The 11,697-nt window shown below is 47.7% G+C and overlaps 1 protein-coding gene across 2 annotated transcripts in view; it reads right to left on the reverse strand.

Moving 5' to 3' along the window:
- The window catches only part of ABHD6 (abhydrolase domain containing 6, acylglycerol lipase), a 54,561-nt gene extending 43,125 nt beyond the window's left edge, over window positions 1-11,436 (reverse strand). For both annotated transcript variants that reach the window (XM_007984770.3, XM_007984771.3), the window contains exon 1: window positions 11,035-11,436. The gene's annotated coding sequence lies outside the window, so the exon portion shown is untranslated. The remainder of the gene's footprint in view (window positions 1-11,034) is intronic.
- Between the last annotated feature and the right edge of the window lie 261 nt (window positions 11,437-11,697).

Raw genomic sequence — 11,697 nt, forward strand, 5'->3', positions numbered from 1 at the left:
AGCAAGGCAGCAACCAATGGGCAAGTGAGGATAATATTATTACCAGAGTGTCGGCACTGGTACTGTCAGGGGAGCCGCACCACTCCAAAACTGGGCCATGCAGAAGCAGGGAGGCACTACAAACTGCCCAGCAGCCAGAAAATGAGATGAGCAAAGGAAATGAAATCAGCAAAACCCCTGAATTGTTTCAGATGAATTGAAGAGTTAAATATAAAAAATAAAACCATCAAAGTTCTAGGAGGAAACATGAGAATCCTATTTTAAAAATATCTCCATAGGAAAGGGCTTTCTAAGTAATGTCTAACATTCAGAGGCCATAACAAAAAGAGTATTAGTTGCATAAAAAAGTTTTTAAATTTCCACCTGGAAAGAGATACAATAAATAAGATTAAAATTTGTAAATACATAATAGAGTCAACATAGTAATTTCCTTAATGTATAAAGGGCTCCCACAAATCAAGACCAACAACAGCAAAACCTAATAGAAAAATGAGCAAATGATCTGAACAGATAATTCACCACAAAGGAAATACAAATGACTCTTAAACATATAAAAAGATGCTCAATCTTATTTATAACAAGAGATATGCAAATTAAATCTACAGGGTGATGGTGATCTTCCTTTATTGTACTGGTAAAGAACAAGAAGTTTAATACAGACTGTGCCATTGAGGCTATGGAAAAATAGATGCTCTCATATAATGTACCAATTTGCATTCTCATCAGCAAACTCTACAGATTGCAATTTGGCAAAATCTGTGGCTATGTAAAATGCACATATCCTTGACCTAATGATCATCTCTTTTTTTTTTTTTTTTTTGAGATGGAGTTTCACTCTTGTTGCCCAGGCTGGAGTGCAATGGCGCGATCTTGGCTCACTGCAACCTCCGCTTCCTGGGTTCAAGCTATTCTCCTGCCTCAGCCTCCCGAGTAGCTGGGATTACAGGCATGCGCCACCACGCCCGGCTAATTTTGTATTTTCAGTAGAGACAGGGTTTCTCCATGTTGGTCAGGCTGGTCTTCGAACTCCCGGCCTCAGGTGATCTGCCTGCCTTGGCTTCCCAAAGTGCTAGGATTACAGGTGTGAGCCACCATGCCTGGCTATGATCTTCTAGGAATTTATCTGTGTTTATGCCTGATTATGTGTGAAAATGTTTGTGTAAGAGTATTATAATAGTATTCATAATGGCAAAAGATTGGAAATAATTCACATGCTCACATATAGTGAACTTATAGTTAAGTAAATGATGATATAGCTTTGCAAAGAAATACATGTAGCCATTAAATACAAATAGAAATTAAATATAAGCCATCTGAATAATGAGACAGTCCTATTTGTTCCTATGGGTAATGACCTCCAAGGTACATTAACTCAAAAAAGCATGGAACAGAAGACAGTGGTTAAGAGTAATACCTCTAATATTGAAAAACAGAGAGTGAGAGAGAAAACATATTTGTTATGCTTATGTATGTGGGAAATCCTTCTGAATGGACACAAAAGAAATTGGCCATGATTATAGTTAGCACTGGGAAACGGCAGGACTGGGGACAGAGATGAGAGGGAGACTTTTCACTGACACCTTCTGTCCCTTTTGAAGTGCTACTATGTGCATATTTAATGAAAAACTACAATATAGGCTGGGCATTGTGGCTCACGCCTGTAATCCCAGCACTTTGGGAGGCCAAGGCGGGTGGATCACTTGAGGCCAGGAGTTCGAGACCAGCCTGGCCAACACGGTGAAACCCCAACTCTACTAAAAATACAAAAATTAGCCAGGCGTGGTGCTGTGTGCCTGTAGTCCCAGCAACTCAGGAGGCTGAGGCACGAGGATAGCTTGACTGGGAGGTGGAGGTTGCAACGAGCCATGACTGTGCCATTGTACTCTAGCCTGGATGACAGAGCAAGACTGTCTCAAAAACAAACAAACAAACAAAAATACTAAAATATAAACTCCTCAAATAAAGTAGTCCATCTGTATTGTTCAGTATGGTAGCCACTAGTCACATGTGGCTGCTTAAAATTAAATTGAAATTAAATAAAATTTAAAATTCGGATCCTCAGCTGCACTAACCACATGTCAAATGCTCAGTAGCCACTAGTTTGTGGTTATCATATTGGACGGCAGAAATATAGAACATTTCCCTTATCACAAAAGTTCTACTGGCCAGTCCCAGACTCTACAGTAGTTCAAGAGGCCAGGCACCGTGGCGCACACTTGTAATCCCAGCACTTTGGAAGGCTGAAGCAGGAGGATCACTTTGAGCCCAGGAGTTCGAGACAAGCCTGGGCAATGTAGCAAGACCCCATCTCTGTTAAAAATACAAAAATTAGTCGGGTGTGGTAGTACATGCCTGTAGTCCCATCTAGAATCCCTTGAACCTGGGAGGTGGAGGTTGCAGTGAGCCAAGATCAGGCCACTGCACTCCAGCCTGGGTGACACAGTAAGACTCTGTCTCAAAAAAAAAAAAAAAAAAGCCCATTAGAGACAGCAACCAAATATTAACTGTTTCGCATTATGAGGGAAGAAATACAAATGTGAATGCTGGAAGGATGGAGGATGAAACTCCCTCCATCTCCACACACGCTACGCAGCCTAGCAGCCCACTCTATTAACATTCAATGATTCAATGACTGGGGGACTACTGCCTACGTGACTGTCCAAAAGTTATACCTGCATGGCAGGAACTTTAGTCCTTAAGACTCAAAGTCCAGTAGTCTAAGATAGAAGATAGGAATTTAAATTTTTCTAATGATAAACGTTCTTATCGTTCTATCCTGGAAACACATGACCATCCATAAACCACAAATTCTTATCTCCTCTGTGGTTCTGGGAGAGGTACTGGTTAGATGGTTCACTCTCTCTTGCTTTGCACCAAAACTCTGACAACTGGTTCCTCATGGGGGTTCTCATTCAAGAACCAGTCTAGCCCACAGTCCCTCCCTGCTTTGGCCACCTGGGCAGCACCGTGGGAAAGAGAAGTCAGCCCAGTGAGGCTGGTCCTGTGGGTGGAGGATCAGAGAGAACCAGAAAGCAGTGCTACCTGATCCTCTAGAGAAGTGACAGGCAGAGGGGGGATAGGCAGGCAGATCAGTCTGAGGCTCAGTTGGAAGGCAGGGGGGTTGTGTATCCTGTGGTACAGCTTTTAACAAATCACACTGGCCAAGAAGCAAGGCAATGAAACATGTCACACATGCACTGACCTGGCAACATCAGCCTCTTTGGTCAAGATGTAGGCTGTGGTGATAGTCTGGAATAACCGCCTGCTTGAAAACATGTTTAAAACAAGACAACCCTACAGAAATACAAGCCAGTCTCCTGCTGGATAAAACAGGAGCCAAAAGCCACTTGACCCTTTACCTTCAAGGAGCCCAAAGTCTTCAGGCTCTAGTGGAGCCCACAACAGGCTTTGATCTGAACATTTCTCACTGAATTAGCATGAATACATGTACTGTCATCAGCCAGGTCACCCCTCAACGGTAAAGTGCTAGAAAGAGCATCATGTACATGACTATTTGCCACATGGCTGAAAGGAATTAAAATAGCTCTCTATTGGTGTGCTATATAGCAGACAGCAAAAATAGAACCTCAGCACCCAAAACATTCTCTGTTGGCCAAACTTGTACTTTTAAATAAGAGGAAAAGCAGGGAGGTCAAAGATGCTTTTGCCCCTCCCTCCCTCCCTCCCTCCTACCCTCCTACCCTCCCTCCCTTCCTTCCTTCCTTTCAAGACAGGGTCTCCCTCTGGTGCCCGGGCTACAGTGCAGTGGCACCATCTCAGCTCACTGTGACCTCTGCTTCCAGGGTTCAAGCAATTCTCATGCCTCCTCCTCTCCAAGTAGCTGGGACTACAGGCATGCACCGCCACGCCTGGCTAATTTTTGTATTTTTAGTAGAGACAGGGTTTCGCCATGTTAGCCAGGCTGGTCTCAAACTCCTGGCCTCAAATGATCCACCCGCCTCGGCCTCCCAAAGTGCTGGGATTACAGGCGTGAGCCATCGTGCCCAGCCTGGGGTTTTGCCTTTCTAAAGGAGGTGAAGTGGCCAGGTGCAGTGGCTCATGGCTATAATCCCAGCACTTTGGGAGGCCCAGCTGGGCGGATTACCTGAGGTTAGGAGCTCAAGACCAGCCTAGCCAGCATGGTGAAATCCTGTCTCTACTAGAAATCCACAATTAGCCAGGTGTAGGGGTGGGCACCTGTAATCTCAGCTACTCAGGAGGTTGAGGCAGGAGAATCACTTGAACCTGGGAGGTGGAGGCTGCGATGAGCTGAGATGGAGACATTGCACTCCAGCCTGGGTGACAGAGCGAGACTCCGTCTCAAAAAACAAACAAAAAAAGGAGGTGAAGTTGGTCTACAGTACTTTCTAACTGCAGGAACAAAGTTGATGTTAAACAAGAAAAGGAGCCCTGTTAATAAACACTGGCAGGCTTTAGCAGGACAAGACTTCCCACTCCCAGCACAAAGTCTAGCATTCAGGGTCCTTGTGAGCTGATCCACATCTTCTTTCTAGCCAGAATCTCCTCCCCGGAGACCTCAGTAGCCCAAGAAGATGAACACCAGAAAAAAGGATATATGGTAAAGCCACACTCAGAATTTCATAGCTAAGAGTAAAATACAGTTTTGTTTAGTACTTTATCCAAATAAACAAAACAAAAATCAAATCTATCTATTTTAAAAGCAATAGTAAATACTAAGCAAAATTTCGGTTATAATTACACTTCTGTGCTTCTTTTTTTTTTTTTAATTTGGGACAGGGTCTTGCTGTGTTGCCCCGGTTAGATTGCAGTAGCGCACTGCAGCCTCGACCTCCTGGGCCCAAGTGATCCTTCCACCTCAGCCTCATGAGTAGCTGGGACCACAGGCATGCACCACCATGCCCAGCTAATTTTTCACTTTTTGTAGAGATGGGGTCTCTCTATGTTACCCAGGCTGTTCTCGAACCCCTGGCCTCAAGAATCTTCTTGCCTTGCCCTCCCAAAGTGCTGGGATTACAGGTGCGAGCCACCATGCTCAGCCCTGTGCAAATTCTTAGAACAAAGACTTGATCTCGTGTAAACTGTTTTACAGTATAAGTCTTTCCAATTAACGTTTGGTCATCACTGTGCTATCATAAGCCATTTTTGCAAAAATATCTTATGGCCTCACTGATTTCTCGAGGGCCTCTCAATTCTTTGATTTTCAAGTCTCTCCCCTAAAGGAGTGTTCACCCCTTCTCTTCATCAATTGTTGGCAGATCTCACATTGCCAGATCCTATTATTGCTTTGACACGTCATCCAAGCAGTTCTCCAACATCACTGGCTTTGATTTCATGAGATATTGCCTCTCTTAAGAGTTGCAATTTTACTTTCCATGGTTTGTATCATATCTGCAAAACATATGACGACCAGAGAGAGATCCAGAGTCAAAATATGAATGCTCCTGGAGCCTAACTGACCATCAGGGTTGAAAACAGAGGGAGAGATGATGAAGTAGGACCTAATTTTGCACATGGCTAGTCCATTAATGAGTATTTTCCTATTATGAAAACTTCTGCTTCCCAGTCAGGCGCAGTGGCTCATGCCTGTAATCCCAGCACTTTGGGAGGCTGAGGCAGGTGGATCACTTGAGGTTCGAGACTAGCCTGGCCAATATGGTGAAATCCTGTCTCTAACTAAAAATACAAAAAAATTAGCCAGGCATGGTGGCACACACCTGTAGTCCCAGCTACTAAGGAGGCTGAGGCATGAGAATCCCTTGAACTTGGGAGGCAGAGGCTGCAGTGAGCCGAGTTCACACCACTGCGCTCAAGCCTGGGCAACAGAATGAGACTCTGTCTCAAAAAAAAAAAAAAAAAAAAAAGAAAAGAAAACTTTTGCTTCCCATCCATAATATGGAAACTGTGGAGAATCAGATGCTAGATACACTTAATAATCTGACTCCCTTATGACTATACCTGCACTGGCTTTCTGGTGTTTTTCCTCTATTTTCTCCACTCTCTCTACCTGTAAGACATTAAGACAGCCTCTGTTTACCCCCAGTTATCCTTTAAAAAATCTTTCTGGTGGAGCTAGAAGTTATCTCCTTCACTTAGCCTTTCCTCAATCCCCCAGTAACCTCTGTTTCATCCTCCATGCCCCAGAACATTTGGTATGAATACTTCCTTCTCAAGACACTTGTGATTTGTATCTTGCGATGAAAACACTGGCTGGACTGTCCACTACGCTGCAAGCCCCTCAAAAAGAAGTCTGACCACATCTTTGCCTCTGCCACAATACTTAGCATCCATTGTGCCTTGCCCCTGGCGGACTTGGTCAATGCCAAATGATAAGCTGGAAAGCCGAAACAGAACCAACTACTGACTGATAAGAAACCACTCCCTGCACCCATCACACAGACTTAGGGAGAGAAGTCATGAATCAACAGGGCTGCCCTACCAGTGTCAACACAGGCCATTCCTTCACTCTGCTCATATGGCCACCAATGAAAGAAACATTCATCAGAGCAGTATAGTTTTAGAAGTTTTAGTTTGGATGGGCAGCTGGGTCCTAGAGAAGTTAAGCAAGCTGCTCAATGTTACACAGTTTTCTCTTCCTCTCTGCTAATTCACCAGTGGCTGGCAGTGGCTCTTAGCATGATGTTGAAGGCACTTAGGATTTGGTGCCTGCCCATCTCTCAAGAGTCATCTTCTTCTATCACTGCCTATCACCTGCCCTCCATCCCTTCCCATAACGATCTGTAACCCCCAGACACGCCGTGCTCTCCCACACCTCTAGGACTTTGGCACACCTGCTCCCCTCTCCCTAGCACACCTATTCTCCCTCTTGCCTGGTGAGCTCCAGCCCATCCTAAAAGTCTTGGTTATTAAAGCACTGCCCCTCTCTATAAATGCTCCTCTGACAGTTCAGTTTTGCAGCTCAACAACCTGGGTTCAAATTTCTGCTCTGCCACTGACCACTGTGACTCTGTTCTGGTTACATGCTTGTCATATGACTGTAGCAAGGGACCTAACCTCTTAGAATTCTACCTCAGTGTGGGGATGAAATGGGATGATGCAAGGAAACTGTTCAAAGCAGTGACAGGCAGATATTAAGCAGTCACTCCACACTGCTGGGATCTTGCCTGACTTCACAGGCAGTTGGGCAGCCCTGCCATACCTCCACCACCCTGCATGGCCACTGCTCAGGCCTAGGGAGATGCCTGAGTAGTCTCTGGGCAGGGTCTGCATTGCCATCTTTATACTCTCAGAGTCCAGTACCATCCCCAGACTTCATCATATGTAAGGTCTGAATCCTTTTCTGGATATATCACAAGGCAAACACCCGATGCCAACAGCCAAACAGCCACAGCTTCTGGAAAAATGCCTCAAAGCAAAGGTTGCTGTTAATATATTACTTAAAAAGAAGAGGATCCCAACCCGCAGCAGTGTAAGAACCTCTGCCCATACCTCCTGAGTGCGGTCCTGCTCCCCTGAATCAGCAGTTTCCTTGGCACAGTACCAGAGAGTCGCACAAAAGCTCATGACAGACCCCAAACCCATCCAACCACAGGCAGCAACACCCTACGTGGCCTCTAGGATTGGGAAGCGTCAAATAGGATCCAGAGGGTTTCTAAGAGTCTGGTTTAGGAGAATACCTTGACCTTCTTGGAAGAGACAACTACATGCAAGGTCAGAAAGGACTTTAATGTTGTGAAAATCATGTCTGGTTTCAGTTTCTCAACTGTGGCACGAGTGACATTGGAGGCTATATAATTCTTTGTTGCGGCACTGTCCTGTGCATTGTAGGATGTTTAGCAGCGTCCCTGGCCTCTATTCACTTGATATTACCTACAAGTTGTGACAACCAACAACAACAAAAAAATTTAAAACTTACCCAGGTTTGGCCGGGCGCGGTGGCTCACATCTGCAATCCCAGCACTTTGGGAGGTCAAGGCAGGCGGATCACCTGAGGTCAGGAGTTCGAGATCAGCCTGACTAACATGGAGAAACCCTGTCTCTACTAAAAATACAAAATTAGCCAGGCGTGCTGGTGCATGCCTGTAATCCCAGTTCCTCGGGAGGCTGAGGCAGGAGAATCGCTTGAACCCAGGAGGTGGAGGTTGCGGTGAGCTGAGATCACACCACTGTACTCCAGCCTGGGTGACAGAGTGAGACTCATCTAAAAATAAATAAATAAATAAATTACCCAGGTTTGGTGGTGCACACCTGTAGCCCCAGTTACTTAGGAGGTTGAGGTAGCAGGATTGCTTGAGCCCGGGCGTTTAAAGTTACAGTGAGCTATGATTGCTCCACTGCACTCCAGCGTGGGTAACAGAGTGAGACTCTGTCTCTTAAAAAAAAAAAAAAAACATTTAAGACTCAAATACGAGAAATTTTTTAATGATTTTTTTTTCAACTTGCAGAACTAGCTTCCCGGCATCCTCCAAACACTTAGCTTTGATGGGGATGTCCTTGCCTCTTTTCTTTTGAACACTCATCACTCAGTAATAATTGATCTAATCACCAAAATCACCAGGAGTTTCATAAAAAGTATGACATAGTGTGCCGGGTGTGGTGGTGCACACTTGTAGTCCCAGCTACTTGGGAGGCTGAGGTGGGAGAATTACTTGAGCCCAAGAGTTCCAGGCCAGCTTGAGTAGGAAACATAGTGAGACTTCATCTCTAAAAAATAAACTTTTTTTTAAAGAATATGACATAGTGAAGCTGATTTCCACTCTTAGCTGCCTGCTAGCCTACTAGGATAAACACTCATCCTTTATTTATTTTTTTATTTTCTGAGACTGGGTCTTACTTTGTCACCTAGGCTGGAGTGCAGTGGTGCAATCTCAGCTCACTGCAACCTCGACCTCCCAGGCTCAAGCAATCCTCCCACCTCAGGCTCCCAAGTAGCTGGGACTACAGGTGCACAACACCACTCCCAGCTAATTTTTTTTTTTTTTTTTTTTTTTTGGGTAGAGATGGGGTTTCGCCATGTTGCCCAGGCTAGTCTTGAACTCCTGGGTTCAGGTTATCCTCTTGCCTTGGCCTCTCAAAGTGCTGGCCACTTTGAGGTGTGAGCCCACAACACCCAGTCAAAACACTCATGCTTGCCTCTCTTCCCTCTAAACCCAAAGATAATCTTTGAGTCTAACCTCTTGCCCCCAGGATAGACCTCACCCAACACATACTGCAAACCAGGATCAGCTCTAAGGACAAGGTTTTTCTCACATCAAGTTTCAGAATTACTTCCCAGTTGCACAAACTGCATTCCCATCTTTTACTCTAGGGTTTGCAGATGCTCACAGAACTCAAAGGTCATACATTTTAAAAGCTAAAAAAAAAAAACAGAAGGGCAATTCTGTCTCTAACTACAAAGACAATGGGTAATTTAGAGTTGAAGAAAGCCACAGAATGTGTCGAAAAAAGCAAAATAATAAAAATAATAAAAAGATGAAAATTTATGGAGAAAGTCTCATAGGCCTTTCTGAGCACAAAAAATGGTTAACTTCTGCAGAGTCAGTGTGAGCCATTTATTAATGATTTTTTTTCCAGTAATTCAAGGTAATGGTCAATTACCACTCTTCATAATAACAGCTGCTGCTTTCTGAGTGCTTAACGCATGCTGGGCCCTGTGCATTATTTTATCTAAATATTGCCACTACCCTCTAAAGTGGGTACTGTTACCAGAAGCTGAGCGGCCCTTGCTAGTCTGAGAACGAAATTTTAGAAAAATAAATTGGTGCTGGAAACACAGGTGATTAATTTCTCTTATTTATAATTTCCTATATTATAACAATGTTCTTGATAAGAATTTGTTGAAACTGGGTAAAAAGTCTAGTGGTTCGAGGCCGGGTGGGGGAAGTTGGGGGGAGGGGGGTGATTCTGAGGCCAGACTCACTTCGTGTCCTGGGAAAGGACCACCTCTGGAAGCTTCATATTCCTACTCTCAGGAATGGGCACAGCGGTGGTACCTACCTCAAGGGGCCGTTGGGGAAACTATGGCAGGTAATTCTTTTAAGGGGCTTAGGACAGGGTCTGGCACACAATATTTGCTTATTCTATGTCAGCTCTTATTCATTACAAACTATTTTAAACTCTTAGCCAGGTGGAGCCACTAGGGATTTCTGAGCAGGCAGGAGCAGCGGGGAGCGGGGTGGTGAGATAAATGCGGGCCTCCAGGTCCCAGCTGGAGTAAGACCTCCCCTTTATTTCCTCTTCTTAACCACCCAGCTCCTGGGGCACACAAAAGGCTCAAAATACATATTCCCTGCATGCACAGTATCTAGACCCTCTGGCATCCTCTTCCTCCCCCACTCCCCCATGCCTCACTCTGTCAGCCGGCCTCGCTGTGGGCTCAGGGGTGCAAACCCTGCACGTGCACTGCCCTGCAGCTGGCGTTACACAATCCGCATTTCTAAGGCAGCGGGGAAGCCCGTGTCGCCGTAGGCGGGGGACCGCAGGTTGCCGGCGAGTACCTGGCTGGACAGCACCCTGACTCAAGGGTTTCGACAAGGAGAGGGCGCAAGGGCACGGGAGCCGGGGTAGGCTGGGGAAAGGGAAACTGAAAGGCTGCTCGGGGTGGGGAGTATTAGCGGAGAGAGATCTGGGGGGCGGCGCGGAGGCGGCGCGTGACACGGAGCAAGATGCTGTCTGGGAGGGCGAGCTGCAGTCCTTCTCCAGGAAATGGGGGAAACGGGGCTGCAGGAGCCCCAAAATCCTCTCAGCACTGCGAGAGGCGCCTAAGGGCTGCTGCGGGCGCAGGGGGTGGGGAGGCGGAGTAGAAAGAGGGTGCAGGTCCCGACCCGTCCTCACTGTGTCCCCCGGCTTCAAGAGGCTGGCAGCCTGAACCCTGGACGTGGGGCGCCGGGGTTCGGGCATCTCAAACCTATCCAGGCAGCGGGAGGTGGGGGCAGCGTCCGCGCGGGGAGCGGAGTGGAAAGGCAGGTGCAGATCCCCGACTCTTTCCACCCGATGCGCAGCTGCCGGGAGGCATTGGGGGAGAGGTCACGGGGCCATCAAGGCGCCCCATCCCCCTAGGGGCGCACCACCGCCCATCCACCCGCCCCCGCTCACCTGACCGGCCTCAGCCGCCTGGGTCCCGCCGCCGGGCCTGGACCCCGGTCCTCGGTCTCTAGCCCCGGACTCGGACCTGCCGCGGCGCTCCTACCCGCGCCGCTCCCAGCTCGGGCGCCCAGCCCAGCTGGACTCCTTAAAGGCGCAGCGTGCCGGTTCGCGTCCTCCGACAGAAAAGTCGGCCCGGCCCGGCCCCGGCGCCGCGCGCTGTCCCCCAGCGGCCGCTCTCTGTTTAGGGGCTCCGGGGCGCTTCCGGGGCGCTTATCCCCAGCTCCTCCGCGCGCGGGCTCACAGAGTTAAATTCGGAGGATACAGTTAGGGTTCCGCACAACCCGACGCCGGCAGCTGTCTCCTAGCACCCGAGAGCCAGGGCGAGAGCAGGATCGCCTAACAAGGTACTGGGGGTGGAGCCCGAGCGCCCGGTCCCGCCCCCGGCGCCCCGCCCCCGAGCGCACACGGTGGCGGGGCTCTGGGAGGGCCTCTGAGCCCGCAGAGCCACACACAGTTCCACATCCCCGGCCCGAATTCTTCCCGGCACTGTTTTACTTATGGAGCACCTACTGTGTGCCTGGCGCGGCTGGGCGTTAAACTCGCCAAAGTGACTCAGGCAGGGGGTCTCTGGATCTCTGCCCCGAAAGGCATCAGAGAGAAAGGGACAGGCGG

The sequence above is a fragment of the Chlorocebus sabaeus genome, chromosome 22 (assembly GCF_047675955.1).
Source record: "Chlorocebus sabaeus isolate Y175 chromosome 22, mChlSab1.0.hap1, whole genome shotgun sequence".
In the NCBI taxonomy this organism is placed as follows: domain Eukaryota; kingdom Metazoa; phylum Chordata; class Mammalia; order Primates; family Cercopithecidae; genus Chlorocebus; species Chlorocebus sabaeus.